General features: G+C 39.2%; 1 protein-coding gene and 1 long non-coding RNA gene across 15 annotated transcripts in view; both read right to left on the reverse strand.

Moving 5' to 3' along the window:
* MAGI2 (membrane associated guanylate kinase, WW and PDZ domain containing 2) overlaps positions 1 to 25,082 on the reverse strand; it is a 735,321-nt gene that overhangs the window by 696,266 nt on the left and 13,973 nt on the right. The gene's annotated exons all lie outside the window — the stretch shown is intronic.
* LOC128851909 (uncharacterized) lies at positions 2,632 to 10,528 on the reverse strand. The gene is made up of 3 exons (XR_008449441.1): positions 4,676 to 10,528; positions 4,248 to 4,447; positions 2,632 to 3,949 (listed from the first exon to the last, which is right to left on the reverse strand). It is a non-coding gene; the product is annotated as an uncharacterized LOC128851909 (long non-coding RNA).

Consider the following 25,082-nt stretch of genomic DNA (forward strand, 5'->3'; position numbering starts at 1 on the left):
AAAGCACGAGTGCTAGAGCTGCACTGTGCTTGCAGGTACAACCTGCCAAGGACCTTAGGGGAGAGCTGCAAGTTACAACTGCCTATTTGTGTCTACATTACTGACCTGGTGTTCAGCACCTCAGTATATCAAAGAGGGAAGATTTTCAGGATCCTCAGACACTCCACAATTCAACATGCACCACTGAGCTCTTATACATCTACCGTTTCAGAGGCAATCATGTTACCCACTAAGAAGGGCTCAGTTTTTTGGTGTTTTCTTTCCTTCACACTGATCTTGCTGCATTATCATGCTATGACAGGTGAATACTTGCAAAGTTCAGTGAAAGAAGGAAGGAGCTAAAGGCTCCAAGGAGGACCAAGCCAATGGAAAAGTGCAATCATCAGCATTGCAGTGACAAGCTTCTAAACTCTTACACTGCCAGCAGATCTGTCAGGCTTGCAAGGCCATTGCTGAACTGACCGTATTTCTCCACTGAAGGTGTGCAAAATCAAGACATAGTAATGAGCAATGGTCCAAATGTAATATATTTTTGCCTTTCAATGCTACAGGAAGAAGTACACAATCATTATGATGATAAAGGATATTATTCCACTATGTGCTCAGGCTTCAGAAACCTCCAGGGTGATGTACAAACTCCACAGATAAACCCATGTATTTTTCACATGTTTTCGGAGCTCTATCACGTACTGCCTTGGATACGCTGACACTTTGTTCCTGCCACAGAACAGAAACTCCCACTGTGTGAGAGTGGAAGTACTTACCTTCATCACTGGCAAAGTTATCTGTTCTCTGAAACCACAAGCAGCATGTATAATCCTTTCCAGTGACCACAGTGGCCAGGAGTTTCAAACAGTCCTCAGCTTCTACTGAATGACAGTGCCTGTGAGATGGGCTAGATGCAAATACATGCAAAGACAATGGGGAGCCCTTATAAATGATGTTGGGGCTTGTAAGGGTTGATGGATCTGTCTGTGCGTCTTAAACACTCGTCTTAATATGAAACTCTGTGTACTTGGAGCTTTAAGTAGTTTGGTAGTTTGCTGCCCTCGTGCCTGGGGTGTTGTGGTTAGAAAAGGAAGGGAAGTTTGTGTTTTGTGAACAGGCAAAAATTGTTGAATGACTCTGGGCTGAAGAGGCAAGAGCATCCCTGACAGCACATGTGTGCTCGAAGAGTTCAACCAACAGCTATTCTGGCAAAGTTCTCTTGAACTGCAAGTGACCTCTAAACCCATCAGACCCAATTCCAGAATCTTCCAGAAGGGACTTCTACGCACACTCCACTTTCCAAGCAGAGATACTGCGTAAGCTTGGTGAGACCCCCTCCTCTGTATGCCTCATGTAATAATAAGGGATGGAGCTCCTCAATAAATAATCCATGTCAAAAAGTACATGTGTGCACCCACTGCCCCATGGGCCATATTTTCTGCTGAAATCTTTGCTGGATCCATTTGGGTGGTGGTTATTTTTCTGTCAAATTCCCCTTCTCCTCCTATTTTTTTTCATCTCTCTCTGTCCTTATTCTCTCATTACAAATCTACCTCAATTGTTCTCACAATCTAGCTCACTTCTTCTTGGCACTTTTGGGCGATATTGACTGTATTTGAGCTGCTCCTATTTTGTAAAAAAACCCAAACTTTTGTGAAGTTCTTATTTTAAATTCTTCTGACTTCTACTGAGCTCAAAAACTGGAATTTTGAGTAAACCCTTAAGGTGACTGTCATCAGTTTCATGCTGCTGAGCAAACACTCAAAAGATCACCTATCACACCTCTCCTGCTGCACAGGGCTAGGGTATGACAGGGCTGTCTGAGGATGAGGTGCTCCAGTACTTGCCCAGCAGCAACCCTGGACACAGCTCTAGTAACGCAGCATCTGCCAACAATGGTCATCTGCAAAGCCTCCTTTCCACCATCAAGAACCCCCTATGTCAGCATCGTGCATTTCTTTAATTTGCAGCTTCAAGCTCACCTCTTTTTCTAATAATTTTAAACTCCTGTTTAGGTCTTTTAAACAGTTCTTCCCCTGTTTTTTTCACATTTGTCTTTCTGACACAGCCAGATACAGACTATCATTGTCTGGAGAAGACATGGAGACAACAGACTGTTCTTCCTCTAACTGCTACGAAAATGGACAGCAGCTTTGCTAAGAGTTAACCAACAGCAAAGTTCCCTATATCTGCTCATCCAAAGAAGTTTTTTTCAATGTAGGAAAATAACTTATTCTTGACTGAACTTTGTACTTAAAATTAGGGAAGCCTGATCCATCCCAGGGGTTGGGGGGAGGGGGAGGGGAACTACAGAATTGCTCAGCACTCAACATAAGGAACTGCAGCAAACATCCCAGATGCCTGCCAAGTCCATAGGTTTGCCCCAAAAACACCAGTCACGCATTTGCCAACAATTGCCTCTTTCATCAGTACAAGAAGCTTTGCTGTGGAGTCAGGTCCCCTCAGACCATGCCAAATTCCCCATCTGTCTCTGCAAGGAACTAACAGTTCATCCCAAAACTGTCCCCCAGCCCTGGGACACGTTGCATTAAAGCTCCATAGGATGGCTGAGGCAGTCATAAAGCTAAGAATCTTCCCAAAGGACACCAAGAGCAGAGAACAGTCACATACTGTACAGTGCAATAAAACTTTATTTGTTTTCACATTTGTTCTCTCCTTTGACAAGTGCAAGGCAACTGTATAACCTTATAAAGTAAAGCGGCTGGCAAGTAGACCTGAAAGCCAACCAATGTGGATTACCTACCACAACAGGAAACTGATAAGCAAAAAGAATACATTACAAAATGGGACAGCTGTTCTTGTCGCAGCCAGCACAGTCAGAATCCAAAAGTAGAACTGCCCCATACATAATTTTTCCTACAAGTCACCCTTGTTCACTAGGACCAGATAAAATCAGACACAGTCCTGCCACATAAAACCCAGAAACTCGCCATACTTAGTAAGTTAGGTCTTAATTCAGACAAATTACATTCACCGAGGGGCTCTCTTTGGACTTCGTAATTCTGGCTGATGACAGAGAGAAAGAGAACAACACTATGTTCTCAAGGGTAATTTAATAAAAAAAAAAATACATCTATAGCCCAGCATATGTCTGTTGCAATGCGTGAAACAAAACATGAATATTTCTAGTCTTCTCTGTTGAACAATAACCATAGAATCATAGAATGCTTTGAGTTGCAAGGGACCTTAAACATCATCCCATTCCAACTCCCCTGCCATGGGTAGGGACACCTCCGTGAGTCTGTCTACTTCCTCATTACATCACAACATGTCCAATCTTAATTAGAATTACCAGCCTGTGACAGGTCATCTCCTCCAAATAGCAAAGTCAAAGGGAACAACCAAAAAAAAAAAAATAATTAAAGAAACAGAGAGAATACTGTGACGTTCAGTCCCACCTAAGGGTATGAACATGCCACTATCGATATTGATGAGTTTGAAGGTGCACCCTCCAAAGCTTCATTACCTATTGATGCAGCCATTTGAGTGGATTTCCTAGGCTTAAGAATACAAAAGCTCACAAAGTCAGCCAGCAGGCCAGGCACCGTAAACTCGTTCTCTGCTTGGGAGTGGTGTGGGACACCCTGCTTTCTCCACCTGGTAGGTGGTTATGGAGTTCCCCGGGAAACTGGCAATTTGAGCTCTCATGTCTGGAGTAAGAAGTGCCAGGAACTCTTCCTGCCCCATCAGGTTGTTCTGTCTCAGGAGGTCCTGGCTACACCAAGTGTCTACTCTACATAGTCCTACTGCAGCTGTGCTGCTTGCTTATCCTATGTCTTGGTGAGCTTTGACATTGCTTGGTGACAGTTATACAGGACTACTGGAATCTGAAGATCTGGGATGTTACACAGTTGGTGTGTCCTCTGCAGTCTGGACTTCTGCTGGAGAGGTAGTGGGACACACAAAAATCCATCACACGGAGCCAGTTTGCCTGACGACTCTGTGAAGAAAGCAAGGGACAAAGCTGTCACTCCTAACTGACTGTTCTGACCAGAGATGGGTCAGACTCTTACACAGGCAATAGCTGAGCAGATAAGCGTTTTTTTTCTAGATGCTGTGAAAAATCTGCTCTTCCTCTAAGGAAAGAAACTTGTAAGGTGCTAGGTCCAGATCACACAAAAGAACCCGTTCTCTGAGCTCAGCTTGTCAGCCTCAGAATTTTTCCCTTTAAAATTACCTAGAGGTAACTCTACTTGTCCTCCCTCTCCCAAATATATGAGATCTCAAACCAGACTCACCAATGTCTGAATCCTGCTTGCTGTCCAGCAGGAGGAAGGAAGAACTTTCTACTGCAGGATCTAGGCTGGATGCTTGGAATAAGCCCTCCTCCACATCAGCTGACAGATGTGTATGATTCAGTCAGAGGGCTCATAGTCAGCTGTCAAGTGGTGATGAACTGAAGACGAATAGTTGAGTCCTGTCTGTGAGCTGGAGCCTGCTGGTAGAAGGAGGAAGAGGAGGACTGGCTGACCCACGGCAAAGACTGGAGTGTTTCAGGCATAAGCAGAACCTGTTTCAGGATGAGGATCATGCCAATAAAGATCTGACAGTGGTTCTGGAGAGAGGTTGGTCCCTCACACTATTGGCACGATCTTGACTAGTGCATGCCTTGGTGCACTGCAAGCTTACCAGAGGTGAGCGAAGTTCTGAGCCTATGAGGACATACCCGATATTTCACTTCCATCCTCTCCAGAGAGCTGAGGGTTCTTCTCCAGCCCACATACAGCCTGACGTTAAAGGATGATCTGAATGGCAAAACCAGGGTGTTCTAAAAAGCTTATAGTCAGTATACAAGCCCATGAGCAAAGACAGCTGTACTTAACCACTCTATAACCTCCTCCAGCTTTTCTCCCTTAATGCAGCACTGGTGACCAATCTGCTGGGATATTCCCAGGCAATGAGGTCATTACACAAGTAAGGTTTTGGCAAAGTTGTGGTACCAAGTATGCTCTTCCCATGTAAAAAGAGACACAGGTGACCTTTGCAATCAGTTGACACTGAGTTGCCTGTGACAGGTGGGGTCTTGAAGAAAATGAGGAAGAGGGGGGAGGATGATGGCACCAGTGTTTCAGCCTCATAGAAATCAGGATCTACCAGGCATTTTGGTCATTCAGGCTGCCCACTTGGTCCTCAGAGATCACTCATGGCAATCCTGCTGGGTCTTGTAATGGCTCAAACAGTTTGGATAATCAGCATTTTGGCGTCTCAAAGGCAACACTGCAGCTTTCTTACAGAACAGGGTACAGAGAGCCACTGATCTATGTTCTGTACAAACCTAAACCAGTGGCATGTCAAGTACCTGCTTGAACCTTTTGAATTCCTATATATAAGTGCCAGAATACAAGACTGATTTTGTCAACTGCCAATTCTATACCCAATTTTTTTAAATGGTTAATCATAGCTGTCTTTGTTGCTGAATGAACATTTACCGCCTCATTGTAGCCTTTAGAAATAGATTTATCATGCAAATGCTGGTAGAATGTTAAGTATATCTGAAATAATGGGTAGTACTGTAATAGCCTTCTCTAATGGGTATTGTGTAATAGTTGGTCACAACAGGCCAAAAATAGAATGATTGTTCTTAAAATAAGTAGCACACACGATATGTGTTGCTCATCTGTCATCTCAGGCAACACTTCTTTGTACAGCTGGACTCTTTCTTTTCTAGGTTTCAATGGTCACATGCTATGTTGAGTTAGTGTATTTTTTTAGGGATTTTATTTGTTGGCTTCTTTGTACCATTCATTTTCTCACATTTTTCCACTATTTATATTTACCTAGGAGTAAAATATCCATCACAGCAAATTACATCAATTGCCTGAACCACCTGTAATCCTGCTTTCGGGAGTGACCAAGGGGGATTTTTAGAGGAAAGTAATGAAAAAATATGTCTAGGTACCACTGCAATGCAGGTGCAGACAGAGCAGTGTGAATTCTCTCCAGACACCATCCACATAGCTCATGCAGCTACTAATTGGCTTCTTTTTCATTACCTTGAATTGCTAAATATTTTCTTCGTATTTCAAAGAATATATAACCCTGTCTCTAGGAGCATAAACACTATGACTCTTTGGATGATTCCATACTGAAATGAGTTTCACTATGTGGAACTAAAAGCAGCCAAATCTTATGCAGCTCTGAGAAACTGAGAACTCTCAGGACACTCTGGGATGTGAAACTTAGAGAAGAAGAGGTGGGCATTTTTCTTCTCACACAGTCTTTCTTTCCTTTTAATAAATATAAAGTTCTCATTTCACGAGAAGAAAAAACTAGAAACTTAAAAGCTCAGTATAACGGGAAGAGTTCATTTTTTTTTTGCTTTATGTGCTAATACATACATATACACATACGCATACGCATACATATACATATACATATACATATACATATACATATACATATACATATACATATACATATATAAAGCAACCAGAACTGAGGAACAATCTGTGTGCCCAGAGAAGGGCTAATGCATTCTTTTTTAATAGGTGTAATAATTGTCTGACAATCTTTCCCTAAAAATCTTGACTCTTGTATAACTTTGGACAGTTATGAACAACAACAATTCCACTATTACAAAAGGCAGGGGTTTTTTTCATGTCACAGAAAAAGTGCATGCCAATACTTTCACCATCAGAGTGTCTTTCCCCTCAGAGGCACCAGTACAATGGCACTGATGCTGCCCATTAATTTTTTGGTAACTGGAGCTCTTTTTTGACATATCAAATTTACCCATTTGGTTTAGCAGTGTATTTCAGTTTTTTAACCTGGCAGATGCAAATACCTAACCAGTTCTCAGAAGAACTAAAAAAATGTGTGTCTGTGTGATTACTGTTTCCAAAGTTTGCTTCCTATGCTCCAAAATAAAAGAAAAGAAAAAAGCATGAGGAATTAAAGGCCAGGAACAGCCAAACACACACTGCCTGAATTTAAGTGAGTGACTCTACTTTGATGGGAACCAGAAAGGTCCAAACAGACAAGAAAAATCAGAACAAAATTTTAATCTACCACATTTCCTACATGTTGCCCTAAAACTAGATACCACCTGCCATTGATCCAGAAACGAGATACCTGCTGTAAAGCAAAACATTAACAGAATTTTTGTATCTATATAGGTGCTGAACTACACAGCTGTGATTGCTTAAACACGGATCACACAATGTAAAACTTATTGATTGAAGAAGAAACCACAGAGGGTGCCTAAGTAGAAATAAATTACTTTAATTTACCTCATTATTTTTGTATCTAAACTAACATCAATGGATTTAGAAGAAACTATATGGTCCTTCTTATTTTTAAATTATTTTCAATATAGTTGAGTAAGATAAAGATTGCACATGAATAAATTGCCTTGTGTTAAAATGCAAACCACATCAGCTAACTTTCACAGAAATGCAGTCTATGCAACAGCAAAACTTCAGATATAAAACCTTCTAATTAGGGACTAGTTCTCAAACATTATATCTACCCTTCACTCCCTCCTCTGCCGTGGATTAGGAGTATATCCTTTTGATTCGCTGACATACCAAATTTAAACTTGATAGGCATTTTTGGCTGGAGACAGCCTTCATGAGCAGATTTAGTTTTTCTTTCAAAAGGAATGCTTTGAAGTTGTGCTAATAAATTAGCCACTTAGAAAACTGCCTTTTAGAAATAGTGTAGTGAATTAGCCATCCCTTTCAGCATCCTACCACTGTTAACATCTATGTAACTTTGATATATAGTCAAGAATAAACTACTGAATTGCAAACTGTAATTAAATGGTTATATTAACTTTCCAAGATGAATATATGTTACAAAATTAAGATTCAGTCACAGGAAAATTGCATAAATCAACCAGGGCTAAACCAACCACATGCATTCCAGTTGAAAAGAAAATAAATGGGCACAGTCCATACACACTCAGGGCAGATTCTGAGGTCATTTTTAAACACGTCACAGTTCTACATAGAGAAGACTTCGAGCAAATCGTGTCATGGAAGGAAGAAGTTCAACTAAGTAGTCCTGCTATTCAGATACCATTACAGACTGCACCATACCACTTGCACAAACTTTCCCTGAGATCAAGGCCCCATAATGGTAGCTGCTGTATGAAGAAAAAGCCTGTATCTTAAGAAGCTTATCGTCTAAGCAGACAGACTATAATCAGTATGGTGTGAACTCAGTCTGCACAGCATTTAAGCTTTTTTTTTTTTTTTTTAGAAAAGCTACATTTCTTACAAAAATGATGTATATGTGAAACCAGACATGAATCTCAGCGTCCAGTCAATTATACATGTGCTGCGTTTCAGTTTGCAGTACACACTATAAAATATCACTTTGTCCTGTAAGCCTCAATTTTCCTGAAATTGTAAGTTCCTTTTATGCTGCTTATTTCCCACAGTGAAAGACACAACATTCCAAAATCTGACCTAATATAAGCCTGTGCACTAAGCATTTCAGGGCAGACTTGCAAAAGAACTTGCAGTTACTGAAAAATAAGAAAATTCAGAACTGCTCATATCCATAATTCTTTGTGATACATAGGAACAATTTGGTTCTTAAACAGGACTTACAGCTTTGGAGTAAGAACTTAATTACTTGCTATAACGTTATTATATACATAAGCATGGCATACCTGGTAAACTGTGCAAATGTATCTGTGGAAATATGGCAGTGATTTCTCCACCCCAACAGCTTACCAAGCAGCCATGCCAGTGGCTGTCCCCTATGGATAGTGGCTTTCACGTCATTTTGAGAGCTTTGTTTAAATAAAGAAAAAAACTATGGCAAACATACAGTATGCTTACTATAAGTCTTAATCCAGGTAAGGAATGCTAATACGAGTCATGTGTTAGCCCCATGCCTTTTATTTAGCAAATTCAAGACGTATTGGCCACAGATGAAGGCTAATTTGACACTCAGGCCAATTCCCCAGTGGTCCTACCAGACTACATCAAATGTCAACAGATTATGATTCATCATGGCTTCATTCAATAATGACTCTCCCTGTAAAACCAGAGGAATGTGAAAGATTACTAATACACTTGGCCACTCATGGCCAAGGTTCTGAGTAACTCTTCATCTGACCTTAAAATCAGAAAGCAAGTCACTACAGTCAATGGTGGTACGACCTCTGTTCATATGGAAGTGACAGAAAGAGAGGAAAGGAGTTGAATATAATTCTGACATTTCTCAAAGGGAGAAGGATTGTTTTATCTTCAATTGTGTAAAGCAAAAAATATTCACTTATCAGAATTAAATTTTGCAATCCTTGCTAACACTAAAAAAAGCTTCATCTTAAACATATTACAGCAAGATGTTTAATTGGTGATATGCCAAAAAGAAAATAATTACAAAGAAAGAAACAAGAAACTCTGGTTAGGTTTCCCTTAAATATTGTGTTAATTCTGTATGCATCATCCATGACAAATTAAGTTCAGCAAATTCTGACCTCTGCCCAAATCCCAAAAAAGCAACCACCCACCATGCACAGTTTAGTGAAACACTCTTCTTATGTTGATTTATATATAGAACAGTGGGCTGGATGGTCTTAAACATTTAAGTTTAGGCCTTTGATAAGTTCATACACTGAACAAATTATTTAACTGCCTGAAAGAGAATGATTCAGAATTAAAAAGTCTCAACTGGGATAACACCCCTACTGTGTGTGATAAACAGCTATGGAACACTCCACACTTCGGAATTCCAAAGACTTCACTCTTACAAGGCAAATACAGAAAAGCATAAAATATGAAAGCAGACCAGCCTGTATTCAGCTCTTGCCAATCATTTAATTGCTAAAGTATTGTGTAGAGTGTTTTCTGTAGGCAAGTCTGGCATTTTGGGAGAGAGCGTCTACCTAGGTGGTAGTAAGTTTTGATTTCATCAGGTAGAGAGAATTTGCAACTTGCGCCCTCCACTTCCTGGCCAAAGGATCTACTTATTAGGCTGTTGCGTGTAAATAACATAGGCTAGTGTATATACACACATGCACACATACGTAAATGCCACCCTTCTTTAAGTATCTTCTGAAAACCAGAGCATACGTAGGTGTCCCAAACACATAGATAAAGAGGTGCCTCCTGCCTCTCGACCATATACTTACATCATACATTCAGGAGAGGAGCAGGTTCCAGCAACAGGTGGACATGCTGAGGATAGCGGAGCCATCTCCCATCCTGCACCACACAGGGTGTTGCGAATTCTACTGGAAGTTTCTAACTCCCTCCCTTGACAATGTATAAGGTAAATTTAGGGCTGTAAACTTCATTTTCAAGGACTGGTAGGCCCAAGACAATAAAACAGAGTACTGCCAAACTCCATTCCGAAGGAGAAAGCGGAGAAATAAGAACCATCAGCCACCTGCATCTGCTGAGGCAATTTTGGATCTTACCTGCAAAGCCAGGGAAAAAAACCCACACTATCTGAAGCTCTAGTTATTTATAGTTTATGTTTACTCTTTGCTCAGCAGAATAAATGTGCAGTGTATTTCTGTGATACACAAAAATGTTACTTGTTATACAGATGCTTACTCTAGTAAAAACTCTATAAATGGAAATAATGTTGCTAAACTTCTCTTATTTATGTTTCTAAGCCACTGTATTCCTACCTGCCATATTATTCTTCATTACCTAAGCACCTTCTTGATAATCTGCTTCTTAAATTGCTTTTTATAGATTAAATCACTTTTCCCAGGAAATAACATCCTCTTGGTATGTAAGCCATGCAAATGAAGTCAAAGGGGAGTGGTGTGCAAATCAGATGAACAAGTGGGTCATTAGGCAGTTTTGCAACACTGAGTTTCACACTCCCATCTCCTGCCACCACACCTGTGTCTGACCAACCCCATCCTAGCTATCCCCCTGGGATATCTCTCCATCCACATGTTCTCTTTGCCCTCTGCAAATCTTTTCTGTTCTTCTCATCTCTCCTCTCATGACCACTCGTCTCCCCCTGTATTTTTTTCCCAACACTCCTATCATTTGACCCCATTTTCCCTTTCTTTGTTCATTCAGCCCTACCTTAATGTCTCTTACCTGCCCATTCTTACTCACTCATGAGCGGCAATCACAAATACTTATTCCCTGAATTACTATCCTCCCTCATGTCCCCCTCTGTACTATCTGACTGTGATGTGCTTGGCCATGGGAAGATGAACTGGACCTATTCTTTGCATGGTTGACCACCCAGCTGGCCAGACAGAAGGTGCATCTATATCAGCTATCAGATCAGATTACACACTGCCTCCCAGGTTCTGCTGGCTAAAAATCCTGCCATATGTTTGCACATTGTGCAAAGCTGCCCTAGATGACTGGACATGAGCTACTGCATAATAATCCTGCATTATCCAGCTAAAACCAAGCTTGACCTGCTGAGGCTGAAGTCTCAGACAGTCAGCCTACTGCAGGAACCACACTATGGATTTGCTGTGCGGTCTGATAGCTGTATTCCCTTCACTTGGATGGCTGGTTATGGCCAGACCAACCTTGTCCTTTTGGGAAGAAGAGGGAACTTGCCGGTTTTATTTTCTCTTTACCAGTTCTGGAATTTGGGTAGAATATGACAAACTAACTGCTTCAGTGTCCTCTCAAATTGTTACAGGGAAACTGATTAGGAGCCCTACCTAAGCTTGTTGACTCATTGATTGTTTAAACTCCAAACATCATCCCAACTTTCAAAACTGCCTTTGCCTAGAAAGTGTCACAAATCACTGGTAATGACTGGGTTGCTAATAAAGGCTGACACACAGTAATGACCTAATTTTGGATGGGGATGGATGCCTATTAATATGGGATATTTATTTTTTTTTTCAGCAAAGAAATGTTAGGTATTTGACCTCTGCCTTTTTTCCTCATTGCCATCGTCAGAATGATTGCTTTTACATATAATACAACTTTAAAAGTGACTCACCATATATGATAAACGCACACTTTCTGGAGCATGCAAGTAAGGAGACATGGTCCAGCTTCAAAATCCACAGCTTCTTTCTTGCAGTTTTGTTGCCTACTTGGGCATAAATCCTATCATACTCTATGTATTAGAATAAGAAGCTGCATAGTTATACTAAGCAGTAGATAAGAGAAATGGTGATCTGGTGTGAAGATGACCACCGTGTGGACAGCAAGGTGAATATTCAAACAGGGCTCAGAGGCACTATTAGCATCACATTCTGCTTTCATAAGAACATTAGTGGAATACTGGGCTTGACTTTGGTGTATGTATTTTAAGCAGATATTGATAAATTATAAAGACTTCAAAAGAAGCTACAGAAACAACTGGATATCAAACTAAAATGGATATTACTAAATAATGTTCAGGTGTGTAATTTGCACACAGAAGTTTAAGAAGCAATTCAGTCATCCTCTCCAGATATATATATATATGAGGATATTTTGATACTAGGGAGTTCTTTAATTTTCATTCAAATGCAACAAAGTTCAACAACTGGAAACTGGAGGTAAGAAACACAACAGAAATAAGGAAGGTTTTTAAGAGTGTGAATAATTAACTGTAGAGCACTTCACATATCAGGAATTTCTCATGCCTTAAGGACCTTAAATCAAGATGGTGCATATTTCTAAAAGATAAGCTCGACCAAAATTAGAAAAAAAACAAAACAACTTCTATACATCACGGGAAAAAAAAACAACACACAAAGACTAGTAAAAGCTATTAAGATATGATGAGTGTGGAGTCAATTGTGTTCTGCCAAGGCTAAAAAGCTATGAATCCTAAGATAACACATACCATGAGATGTAAAGCAAGAAAGGCCAGACTTAGCTGAACTTTCACTGATAAATCCACGGGTCTAGAAACAGTGCCTTTGCAAATCTAGGCGCGATATTTCACAATCAAAATATTATTGACTAAAAGTAACCAGCACAGAAAAATGAATGGTGTTACAGAATATCCTATACAGTCCTAGAAAAAAACATGCAAAGAAAATAAGAGAGTAATTTAAATGTAGCTCTAAAATCATGTGACTGCGCAGAAAAATAAAACCCATTTCTGTTACAAGTAGACCATATATTTCTGCACTTTTTTTTTTAAAGGGGGGGGAGGTGGAGAATCACCTGTTCCAGTAGCTTCTCCATGCCAGATTCAAGCAATCATTTTCATCTTTTCCAAGACAATCAAGAGCAGTTCGCTAGAACAGAGCAGGAAGGTTTTGCAGCCGGCTTCTTTAAAAGTATGGGAAGTGACTTGCAATGATCTCTCCCTGCCAGTTAACATGACTTTGCAGCTTTAGGTTCCTACCAAACTGGTCACTGTAGCAGAGACATCCAGTCAGCTCTGATTGTAGGACTATTTCTCCCAATCTACTGCCTGACATAATGCCATACTCCATTCCGTAGAGCACGCAGAAGGTCACAATCATACTCCTTTCCTTGAGTAGATGTTCCTATAAAACATATAGCCACCACAGTGAAGGCTTACTTCAACGCTGCCCTCGGGGTGTCTGACCATACCTGCAGACCTCCCCTCTTCGTCACTTGTGAGGGCAGATGATTGTGCAAAATATAAAACTGTGCATTAGCTTAGAGCAGATCACAAACGCAAACCAGGATATCTGGTAACTTTACTATAATCTAACCCAAAGGAAAATCCAAGTCCTTAGTTATAGCTTGCCCATAAGAACTTCTTAGCATGCTTAGGAAACCCCCACAAAAGTATCATCAGGTCTAGACAGCAGAGAGCAAGAGGCTGAGTACTGCCACCTATTCCCAGTTTTATGGGGGAGTGTTCAGATGATAACTCAAAACCTTCACCTCCTTCTCCCCCAAGTACACAGAATTCTCTTTTGAGCCATCCTGCTCTAACATAAACTTACAGCAACATGTATGCAGCTTATAAAAAAAACCCAAACAAACAACAAAATCCTTACAAAAATGCAGCACTGCAGGCATGATTCTTCCCTGGGGAGAGGATGAAAGAGCAACATGTGACAGATGTATGTCATGTCATTTTCTGTAGTATTCAAATGCACACAGAAACAATAGCAATGAGAATGGTATAAAAATGTAAACAGACCAGATTGAAACAAAGTGTTACAAAAATAACACTTGAATAAGAATAAAAGTAATTAAATATAGAAAGACCAAAAGATTTTTTAGGAAGCTCCATTGATTTTTTTTATGTCAATTTAAAAAAAGAATGAAGTCTCTTTTAAGGATTCTCTCAAAACCCAAATTTGTCTCCATTATCTGCTGACTCAGAGACTTCACAAGAAACTCTGGCTGGGAAACTGCAGGGGTTGTTTCCGACATAATACAGCATTGACGCACCACTGAAGGATGTAACACCACCACGAAACAGGGCACCCTCTTAGCCTGCAGGGTTTCTAGCTATTCTCTTATGCTCCGTATTTCCTCCCTGCAGCCAAAATCTCATTTTCCCTTATGTAAAACTCCTCCCTATATTAGTTTTATAAACAAGCAGATAAAAAGAATAAATAAATTATCCCCTGGGAAGTGGCTGAGCACTGAAATGTCAGTGTGTAATGGATATCTGATCATATAGGCATAAACTTCCACTATGAATTGTAAAGAGAAGTAAGACACTCTAATAATTCATTCACTTGTATAAATATGTATGAAGGGAACTTAAAAAACTGTTCAACCAAATTGGGCAGCATGTATTTTAACATGTGAACTACTGCACAGAGGTTGCCCATGCTCCTATGGTGAAGACAGCACAGGTGCTTTGATTTTTCAGGCTGTTGCTATTCACTAAAATACAGTGAAAGCATCATTGTTCAGTCTGAAATGGTTATTGGTATTCCATTCTGGAACCAAGATGCTAAAATCATTCTTCAAACATAAGCTATCATGCAGTGTAAGAAAAGAAAAACATTCCGTATAGCTTTTTTTTATTATTTGTGTTCGCATATTTGGGTTCTGTAATAATTAGATTAGAAGGTACCTCCTAACAGTTCCAGTTACTGCTACTGCAAATGATAAGAAAACAAAATTTAAATGCAGTTAACCTGCAGCTGCTAAAAAAAACAAACAAAGAAACTCTGCCACCAGAAACTTCTGTTCCTCACAGAGGCTCCACACCCATGAAAACCCTCTTCAGAAGCCTCTGCTTTTGATTGCAGCATGAGAACAATTTTCCACAACCTGTTCCTAAGTTTAAAAATGAACTTCTACCAATAAGTTTTATAACATAAGTAAATTCTTAAATACAGCATTGAAGATGTGTCCCTTCCAAAGGAGGAAGCACAGTGTAGAATAGGACAGAAAATTATGTAGCTAGGTGGATTCATGGTGACAAATATGTATGGAGGAAGAGAAACCAGTTATCCAAACTCACCCTCTATGCACCCTCCTATAGTTCAAAGAGGTCTGGAGGGTGGAAAGTGCTGTGGAGGGTCATCACAGTTCTGGGACTAGTGATTGAACATTGCAACTACTATAAACTACTACAACACGTTTTGCAGAACACAAAATAGGCATTCTTCCTTCAGCAAGAGATTCCCAAATAGGGAAACAAAGCAAACAAAAACCTCCCTCATTAGTCATCATTAGGGAGTGGTGCTGTTCCAACCAACTCACCAAAAAGTTGGAAGCCACCTCGGTAATAACTATTTCTTCTCTCCTGCATCCATACATCTTCAGCAAACAAGCTGAAGAAAGTAGAGGACTGCTGACCAAAACACTGAAGAAGAGATTTCCTCTGCTTTTCAAAGAGCAGCTCTACTCCACTTTTCTTTAATCCATTTAGGAATTAAAACGGGTTGATCCACATTCTTACATTTAATCATGAACATATTTAGATTAGAACGAAATAAAAGCTTCATGTTCATAATCCCATAGTAACTCACGCTGAGGAATATCCGGAAAAGTCTGGGAGTGTGTAAAGATGCAGCTGGCAAGTAAAGTTTTCCTGAGTACCTAAACCACCCGAAAATCATACTAGCTGCCTCTACACATTTCAGTACCAAACTTGAAAAATAGGACTGATGGTCCTTGGTCAAGTAATCAAGGACTGCAAGATCATAAACTGATTTTGGAGCACTTCCTTAAGCTCCAAGGGGATTATCTGTTCCAGTTACTACCCAAAGTGATTAAGTCACATGATTCTGAGTACATCACAAATAAGAAACGAAATCTGCTTTTCTTCTGTACAAAACATCTTTACAATATTTGAATCAATACATGACAACAAATGAGGTAAATATTACACTCAGCGATCAGGCAGGAATATAGAGAAAGGGAGATTAATTTATTCTTTTACAGTTAAAAAACATCAAAACCAAGACATAAATTCAGTCTCTGGTTCTGTGTTCTCATTATTAAAACTCACTTGAAATATAATCTCTAAAAAGTACCCTTAAAACAGGCTTAGTTTTTTTTAACTCAAGTAAGACTGTCAAAGTTAGAGAATTCTTCTGGATGATGATTCTGCAGATGAAATTTGAACTCAATGCAATATTCCATCATGGAGTTATAAATGCAGATAATAATTTAGACTCTTGACAGGTTTTTGGCAATACTTCCTCAGTTTATTCTTATGTATTAAAATTTAGCTATTTATTTATTGCAGCTAACAAGGTAATTTTACTTTTCTCCTCCATTGCTTTTACATTGTTTGAGTGAATACTGACACATATAGAGTCATCTATGACCAAACAAAAAGAATTTACAGTGTGGATCAGATTGAAAATAAAATAAAATTAGTATTTAATTATAGGAAGACAAAGATTCATTGGGTCAACTTATCTATGATCTAAATTTTGGTCTTCATCTCACAAATATCTCATATTAAAAACAAAGTTAGCTAATTTAATTTAGTCTCATTTAATTTAGTTCTCATTTTTTTTTCCCCTACAAAAGGATGCAGACATTGAAACACAAACCTACTCCTTGTGTTGTAAGAATACTTTTACATAAGTCATTTTCACAGGCTATTCCTGGTCATTACAGAAATACAATATAAACATTTTCACTTTTTTAAAATAAACACTGATCTCTGTATATCGGGTGGTCAAACACAACCGAGAGTGGTAGTGAGCAGAAGTTACTGAAAACTGTAGCAAATATCCACAGCCACCACCACTGATGCCTACCAACCCTACCATATCTGCCAACAATCTGCTCTTTTACAGGGATCCACAAAGTTTTTCAATTCTTATGGTAACTGAGACAGGCAGAAATTTTGCATGACTGGCTGCAGGACACAGACAGAACCACCCTACCGTACGTGTGTTACAAAGCCTATTAAGAGTTCCTGTAAGGTGCATAAGATGCATCTCAGCAACATCATTCTCCCCAGCCTTCTCAGCATGTGCAGCCCAAGGCTCCCCAGACCTGCCACCCTGGGCACTGCCCATGCCTGACATGCCTGCCTCTAGGTAGTGATCTAAGTGACAAATGTTTTCCCGTTTCATTCCAAATGCCCCCAGAGCAGCAGCCACACCACAAAAGCCACCAGTGGACTTTCCTAGCCAGAGGTGAGCTGCTCTGCTTGTGCTCTGAAGAAACTCACGCTGCTGTTCCACAAATACAACCTTACAGGTACTTTCCAACTTAGCACTTCTGAAGAATTCTACCCTGGGAAAATAAACATTTTTTACCAAGAGCAAGAAAACTTGAATACATCATGGTCACTCAATTATTTATGGGGGATGTATGACACTTATGCTGAAAAAAAGCCACAAATCCTCACTTACTCTTCACATTACCCAGTTATTTGTCTCTTCCACAAAGATAAAAAATAACTTATCAGCATCTCTGAGATGTATGGCTATTTCCTTTTCCTTTTCTGTAACCACTGATTCGTATTTTATGTGTATACAAAAAATAAATAAGATGCAATGTTTCCTCCCTCTGAATAAAGTACTCTGCAGAAACGAGGAAGCATATATTACTGAGCAGAATTACGTAGCATCAAACGTAATGAACTGGTAAGACAGTCCAACAGCTCTTTTAAACAAATAAACTAGTGAACTAAATTAGGCACTACAGGATAGTAGAAAACAGAATCACTAATAACCCTACCAGTTTTAGTTCACATAATGGAACCTCAGAGAACAAAAGACAGTTGTGATTTTCACTGAGGTCAAGTTGCATTTATTGTCAATATGTGACAAGCTTTGGTCTCAATCCCAAGTGATCACCAGTGCTTGATAGTCCCACAGCCCTCTCAGGGTCCCTCAGATCATAAAATCTCTTTAGGGAACCAAAACTGTCCCACCAAGTATTGAAACCTTATTGTTTCAGAGGAAGTTTCAAAAGGACTATTCTGTTTCAGTGACTTCCTGCTCTTTTACGTCCTTCTGAAATCCCAGTCTTGACATGCTTTTCCGCAGGTCTACACACAGGATTGTAGTAACCTGGTATGGAATATTCTGCCTCCAGGCTTATGTTTTCTTCAATGTTCTATGGTCTGATATGCCCAAAATTGTGATGTGGTTTCAAAAAAAAAAAAAAAGTCCATATTTCCTAGTGACATAAATGATGATTCAGAGAAGACATGAAAACCATCTCCATTTCACTTCAACTTCAGCCCTTTAACAAATGGATATGGATCTTTGATACCAGGGTTAAATACCCAAAAACATTGAGTACTCTTAATTCTAGCATCAATAAAAGCTAGAACTGCTCAACATTTAATAAAAGCAAATTATTAAAACAACTGGAAAAAAATCCTGATTTTCTCAGGTGAATCTCAGGTAAGATTGTCAAAATATTTTTCGGTTTCAAATGGCATTTGGTAAATTTGATTAGGTAAAAGTCTTAATATCACATACTTCACTCTTTCCTTTACTATATATAGAAAAGTTGTGTTTTATTCTAGGTAAACCTGATACCAATTTTAACTATTTTATGAACTAACCTGTAGTAGAGCTTTTTATTATAGCTAAACATAAGGGTTTATATTAGAACCCTTATGAACTAGAAAGCTCACATCTGATAGATTTATAATTAAATTATAAAAATGTCCTCAAGGCTTATACAGATGCTTGGCAAAGTGTACCTATTTACCTGCATCACAGCTGATGGGGGATTTTTAAACCCCAAATCTGATTAGAGAGTTTGAATTTTGCTCAGAATGCAAAAAAAATTGCACCTTACTGCTTTATTTCCAGATTATGTGATCATTATATCAACCTTAAGCAAATGCCTCACCTACAAAGTGCCTTTTCAGACACTGTGATTCAATCACCTGAGTTTCTTTTCCAGTTCTTAAGTCAGCTGTGGGGCAGTACTGATCCCTTCTGAATACAGGTTTGCCATAGGAATTTGACATACAGTGTTTAAAAAAAATGAAAATACAATCTATAATTATTGCCTAAGAGCTTCAGCTAAGGAAGTGCAACTGAACTTCATAGTACCATCCATCAATGGCTTTAAGGGCAGCAGCTTATATAAAAGTAAAGATGGTGAAAACTTACAATACTGGTTCTTGGTTCATATGTGAATAACATGAATATTTGATGGATTAAAATACTTTTAGTTGTGTAGAAGCATGGAATCCAAGATCACCTCAGAGTTCAGCTTTCACGCTTCAGAAGACTGAACAACAAAACCTTCCCGCAGAACTCCTCATACTGGACATTGTGATAAATAATAAAACGGAAATATAGAACAGAAATATGGAGTGCCTGATAGTCAATGTTCTGGTGATAATAGTTTGCTTTGCATCTGGATAATAGTTTGCTGTGCATCAAAGCCAAATGTTTTGGTCCTTTTTACTCAATATAGGGAATTCAACTTAACTTATTGGTGATAAATAAACAATTTTAGAAAATATCTGTCTTCAGTAAACTTAACTATTGCCCCTGTAAATGAAATAATGAGAGCCTCTGGTACCTTAAAACAGAAAAAATGGAATGGAGCATATCGTGTTTTCAGTTTTGTCCATGCATCCAAACCAATTCCACAGAAGATTTAATCAGGGTTTAGAACATCTTAACCGATAGCAGATTTTGTCCCCAAACTGTAGGTAAAAATCTCCATATACAAATAATCTACTTCAGTCAGCTAACATCTTATATTTGTTCAGGCAGCTGAATGTTCTTTTAAAATAACTGTTCTTTCAAGGCTATGCAAATAAACTACCCATAGTTTTGAAAAACCACTTTGAGACAAAAGAAAAGAAGATAACACCCTATCTTACCTGATAGAGAACATCATCTGAGAACAAGAAACAATCCCAGTCTCAGAATGTAGTATACCTAACAAGCTACCTAATAAATCCCGAACAGCTTGAAAGTGCATAAAAGCATCAATATCTTCAGAAAAAATGCTGAAATTCAACATCTTTAATAGAAAGATCAAAGGAGTAACTTTTTTTTTTTCTTCCAAAACTACCCTCATTTGGAATGAATATTCAAAATTGGTTGTGAAGTGGAGCCTTATAAATTTCTTGCTTTATACTGTATGCATCTCTCAATCCCAAATTTTACTGAAATATTGCAACCAGCCTGTCTGTAGCATTCAGACAATTAAAATCCAACAAGGACAGATCAAGAATAAAATCTAGTTACCTTAATATTGACTCTGAGACCATGGTTTTTATAACCCTCTTCACTTTCAATGCTGCCTCTACAACAAACAGTAGAATGCCCACAATTATGAATTTGGATGAAAATTAAGTGCAACAGCTCAGAAAAGAAAAGAAATAAAAATCAGAAAGCAGATTTTTTTATATAAAGACATAAAACAGACAAATTGCAGAATCAGAAAAATGTAGAAGAATAACTGCACAGGGACATATTTGTGGCCAGTTATCTTCAAAATTGTTCACATACCCTCAGGAGAAAAATCCAGTGCAAAGATAATAATCACAAACAACATTAACTTCTACTACTACAGTTCTGTTGGAAAGTAAGGAATTCAGTTCTCTGGAACTATGCCAAAACATTTGGCCACAGGTATTAAAGAAATGCTTTAATAAAACTTTCAACACATGTTGTACCCTAGTGAAAAGAGAATAATAATGCACTCAGTGAGCACCCTCCTTACCTCTCCCGGGTAGCAAAGAAAAACTGTTCCTCTGGAAAAATAACAATAGTAGAAAAGACTCAGATAAAGGAAAAACTTGTATTTGCCATCCAGCTAAACAAAAGAAAGAAAGACACAGTAAAAAAAAGATCACTGACTTGATTAGAGTATTGTCTCAAAATTGATATGGGAACATCTTGAGCTAGTGCATTATAGAGACAGAAAATGAAAAAAGACAAATATACCTTTGATTAAAAAAAATAACACCATAATTTGTCTCTTATATACACATGATCTGACTCGGCTTTCAGAGTTTGGTTTTCAAGGATCAAGTCAATACCGAATAATTAGCAATTAGATGTCTCTAAGTCATATGGGTATGCAACCCTTACTACTATTACAGACAAAAGCACCACAATGATTAAAGAAGTTACCCTCAGAACATCTTTCTGAGGATCAGATCTATTATTACCTTAATACCCTATATGATTTTATTATCTTTGTGGAACAAAGGCAGAGAGACTATGAAATTTATTTAACATTTCTAGAGAACAGACAGAGCTCATATCTCATGACTGCTTGCTTATTGCGTAACTACTTAAATATCTGAAAATCTGCACCACTGCACATTTCAAACACTTAATGAAAATACTGAAACTACATGTAGATTTATCACTTTAAAACCGGTAACAAACATGATACCAACATTATCATATCTCGATGCTGTATCAAATTAAGTATATAATATACCACTGTTCTTTTGTTATGACTATAGCATACAGACCCCTCTACATATACAGCTGCATGTAAATAACTATAAAGTGAGCTTTCAGAAAGTGGTCTGCCTTTTAGCACATTAAGGAATGGTTATACAGCCTACCTTCAACTCTTCCTCCATTTACACAGATGTCATGACCAAAGCCCCTAGCCACTGCTCTCCTCTCCCACCAGCAGCCATTCCTGCCAAGCCCACGCTGAACCCTCAAGCAAAGAACATCTCTGAAACACAGTGAGGTTATGCACATAACTCCTTTCAAACTGCAGAACTGAAGACTGTGATATAGGAGAGCATTTATCTGATTGATCTGAACATACTCCAAGATATCAATAAGGATGCAACACATGGGACTGAGGCGTTGCTCCAGATCTGTTTTGATGCAGTGCAGAAAAACTGAACCTCTTCTACTAATAAAATTAAAAAAGAAAATCAGCAATCAGAAAACAGAGGACATTTGGCATAAAGTAACATGCTTACCAAAACTGGGATGAAAAGACAGATTTTTTAATGTTGACTTGGAAATCTTTGATTCTGTTGCTTTGCATCAAATTCTTACTGCTACCTGAATTTAGCCATTCATGTGTTAAACAGATTCACAAAAATCTGGGGGTACATAATTTTTTTTTAGACCAAGTACATTTATTTCCTTTGCTGAATTGAACTATATTTTACAATGAAGGACAACAAACAGCTTTAACAAGCTGTTAAGATGAGACTTTTCAACTAATATCCGTATGTTGATTCTGGCTCACAAGCCAGCATGGAGGAGACTGCCAAGAGCACTGGCCTCTTCCCGACTCCCAAAGCCAGTAGGATACACAGCCTAGCAGGGAAGAAAGGCACAGAAAAAAGCTCATCAACGGGTAAGTCCTTGGGTCAGCAAGACAGCTGACTTCATGCTAAGCCCAAGCCTCAGTGCTGGACTCCAGCAGTGAGCAGGTATATGTGACAGAGCCAGGGCAGGGCAGCACTTCTCTATAATACTCAGTGTGGAGCCCTTGGCAGATTCTCCCTCTTAGAGTGCCAGTCTGTCTGGAAAGGATGTCAGAGAAAATGGGAGAGGAGAGGGAAGCAAAGTTCCTCTCTGGAGATGGGCAGCAAGGATGGTGGGGAGGCGGCTGATCCAGAGCTAAGAGCACAGCTCCCTTCTATTTCCCATGGTTTCCACAAGCATAAGGGGCTGGAATCATCGTTCTAGGGAGAGAGACCTCCCTCCCTTCTCCCACAGTATGAAAGGTTCACACCCTCCCCTCTGTACTCAGGGTTAGGGCACCAGCATCAGGCCTCTTCCATATCCTTGGCTGAGAAGCTGTGCATTTGAGCCAGGGCTCTGAAGGTAGGACATGTCCAGTTCCCAGTGAAATTGCTCAGCTCTTACATTAGATGCTGCCCTATTAAAGTCCTATGCTAAAATATGTAATCAGAAAAGATGGAAGTTCTCATGCTGTAGCACCAGGACTGCAGACTGACAAATCTTTGTAGCCTGTTAAGCACATGGATGGAATTCCTCAGCACTGCCTTCCACTCTCTCTCAGTTTTTTTCCTCTTTCCTCACTTTTCTTTGCTGGCCAGTTTATTCTTTGTATTTATCTTAAGCAATTACAGGAAAACTTTGAAAACCTTTCTGGAAAACAAGGCAATTCAAAATTTCCTTGTTTCATAAACAGTTCTAAGACAGAAACAAATTACACGCGTTGCTTGCAGACAGCTTTATTAAGCAAAACTCAATTATAAAACACAGGTCTAACACATGGAAATGCAGGATCTACAAAAAGTGAATTGGCAACTCTCCTGCAAAAGAAACACAAAATATTCCACACCGTACTGTGAACTTGATAATACTGATATGAAATTGCCCTGAGTAGTTGATACTGGCATAGGAAAAAAAAAGGCAAAGCTCCGCAAGATACATGAAATTCATACATTTCCAATGTAATTCCAACCAGTCTAGCATAAATCAGCATGGGCATGCAATTCTTGGCTGCCTTGTTTGGCATAAGCAAAGCAAAAAATACGTGTTGTTGCAGGTGCTTTGCAAGCAAACATGACGTCCAGCTGATTGCTAACAGACAAACTTTTTTCAAAGGAAAATATGCTGAAGGAAGATCTCCAAGCTGACTAATAAAACAAACAGGTGGAAGTAATTATGACTATCCCTGGGCTGGAGCAGTCAGAAGCTATTGCATTATGTTAGGATGGCACTGGAAACAGGCTGCTCCTCGAGGAACTAGAAGCAGACTCAGGCAGCCTCATGAAGCATTTCTGGGAATGGCAGCCACTTCCAGCTGGGCCAGTCACTGGGCTGCTCAGCATGGGCAGCTCCATTAGCTCGGAGTAAGAAATTACTTTGTGTGTATTTTACCCTGAAAGCTACAGAACACCTGCAATTTATACTCCCTCAGAAAACGGCAGTTTCTAGCCCCTCAAAGCCAAGTTCTAAAGTTATATGACCTATAATATTGCTAATCAAACTGATTATTTCATTTGCCAAATATAGAGGTTTCTTGATTCATGTATGAAATCCTAAAACACCCTATAGGACTTAAAGATGGCGCCTCTCTGCCACAGGTCCCTTTGACTTTTGAAGACATGTTTTACATTAAATTCAAAGTATTCAAGGCAGTCACACAGCCCTTGTAGTGTGTGGGTTAGAGCAGCAAGGGGGAAAAGGGGGTCAGAAAAAAATCTGGTATTTGTAATTTATCTCTAATTTATAAAAAAATTTAATTGGTTTATTTTGAAAATAATTACTACAAACTCAACAGATATGTTTGTCATAACAGAAAAATACAAAAAACCCAATTTAAAATATAAAGAGAGTTCCTTCATGTGGAGACGTGGGTGAATCATCTCGGTTGTTGGGTTTTTTCCCTCTCTCTACTCTGTTGCCCCTCTGAAAAGCTCCTGTATAAATCATGTACTCCAGGTCCACCCTCCCTATCTGCAGGCTGTCTTCAGGAGACAGCAGTATCTGTAGCTCCCAGCCCAAAGCAGGAAGGTGAGGGATAGATAAAGGCTATAGAGGCGCAGAGGCTAGGCTGTTCCTGGATTTCTTCAGAAATCACCTCTCAGCAGTGTCACACAACACTGTTTTCAGGCAAAACATGAATAAATAAGCATAAACTTTTGACTCGGAGCAAAGCCACACTAGTTCTATGATACATCACATCTTAGAAGATAAACATGATGAGATGTGGTCAGCTCTTGTTAGGAAGGCTTCCAAATGGGCACTTAAAAGCCGCAACTAGTTGGTGATTGAGTAGATGGCACTTTTCCTGCTGTGCATGACCCGTGTCCAGCAATGTGGTAGGGAGCACTTGCTCTCAAGACAGATACCACTAAGCTTGAGAAGACTGGTCAGA

Source organism: Cuculus canorus, chromosome 1 (genome assembly GCF_017976375.1).
Source record: "Cuculus canorus isolate bCucCan1 chromosome 1, bCucCan1.pri, whole genome shotgun sequence".
NCBI classification, from domain to species: Eukaryota; Metazoa; Chordata; class Aves; order Cuculiformes; family Cuculidae; genus Cuculus; species Cuculus canorus.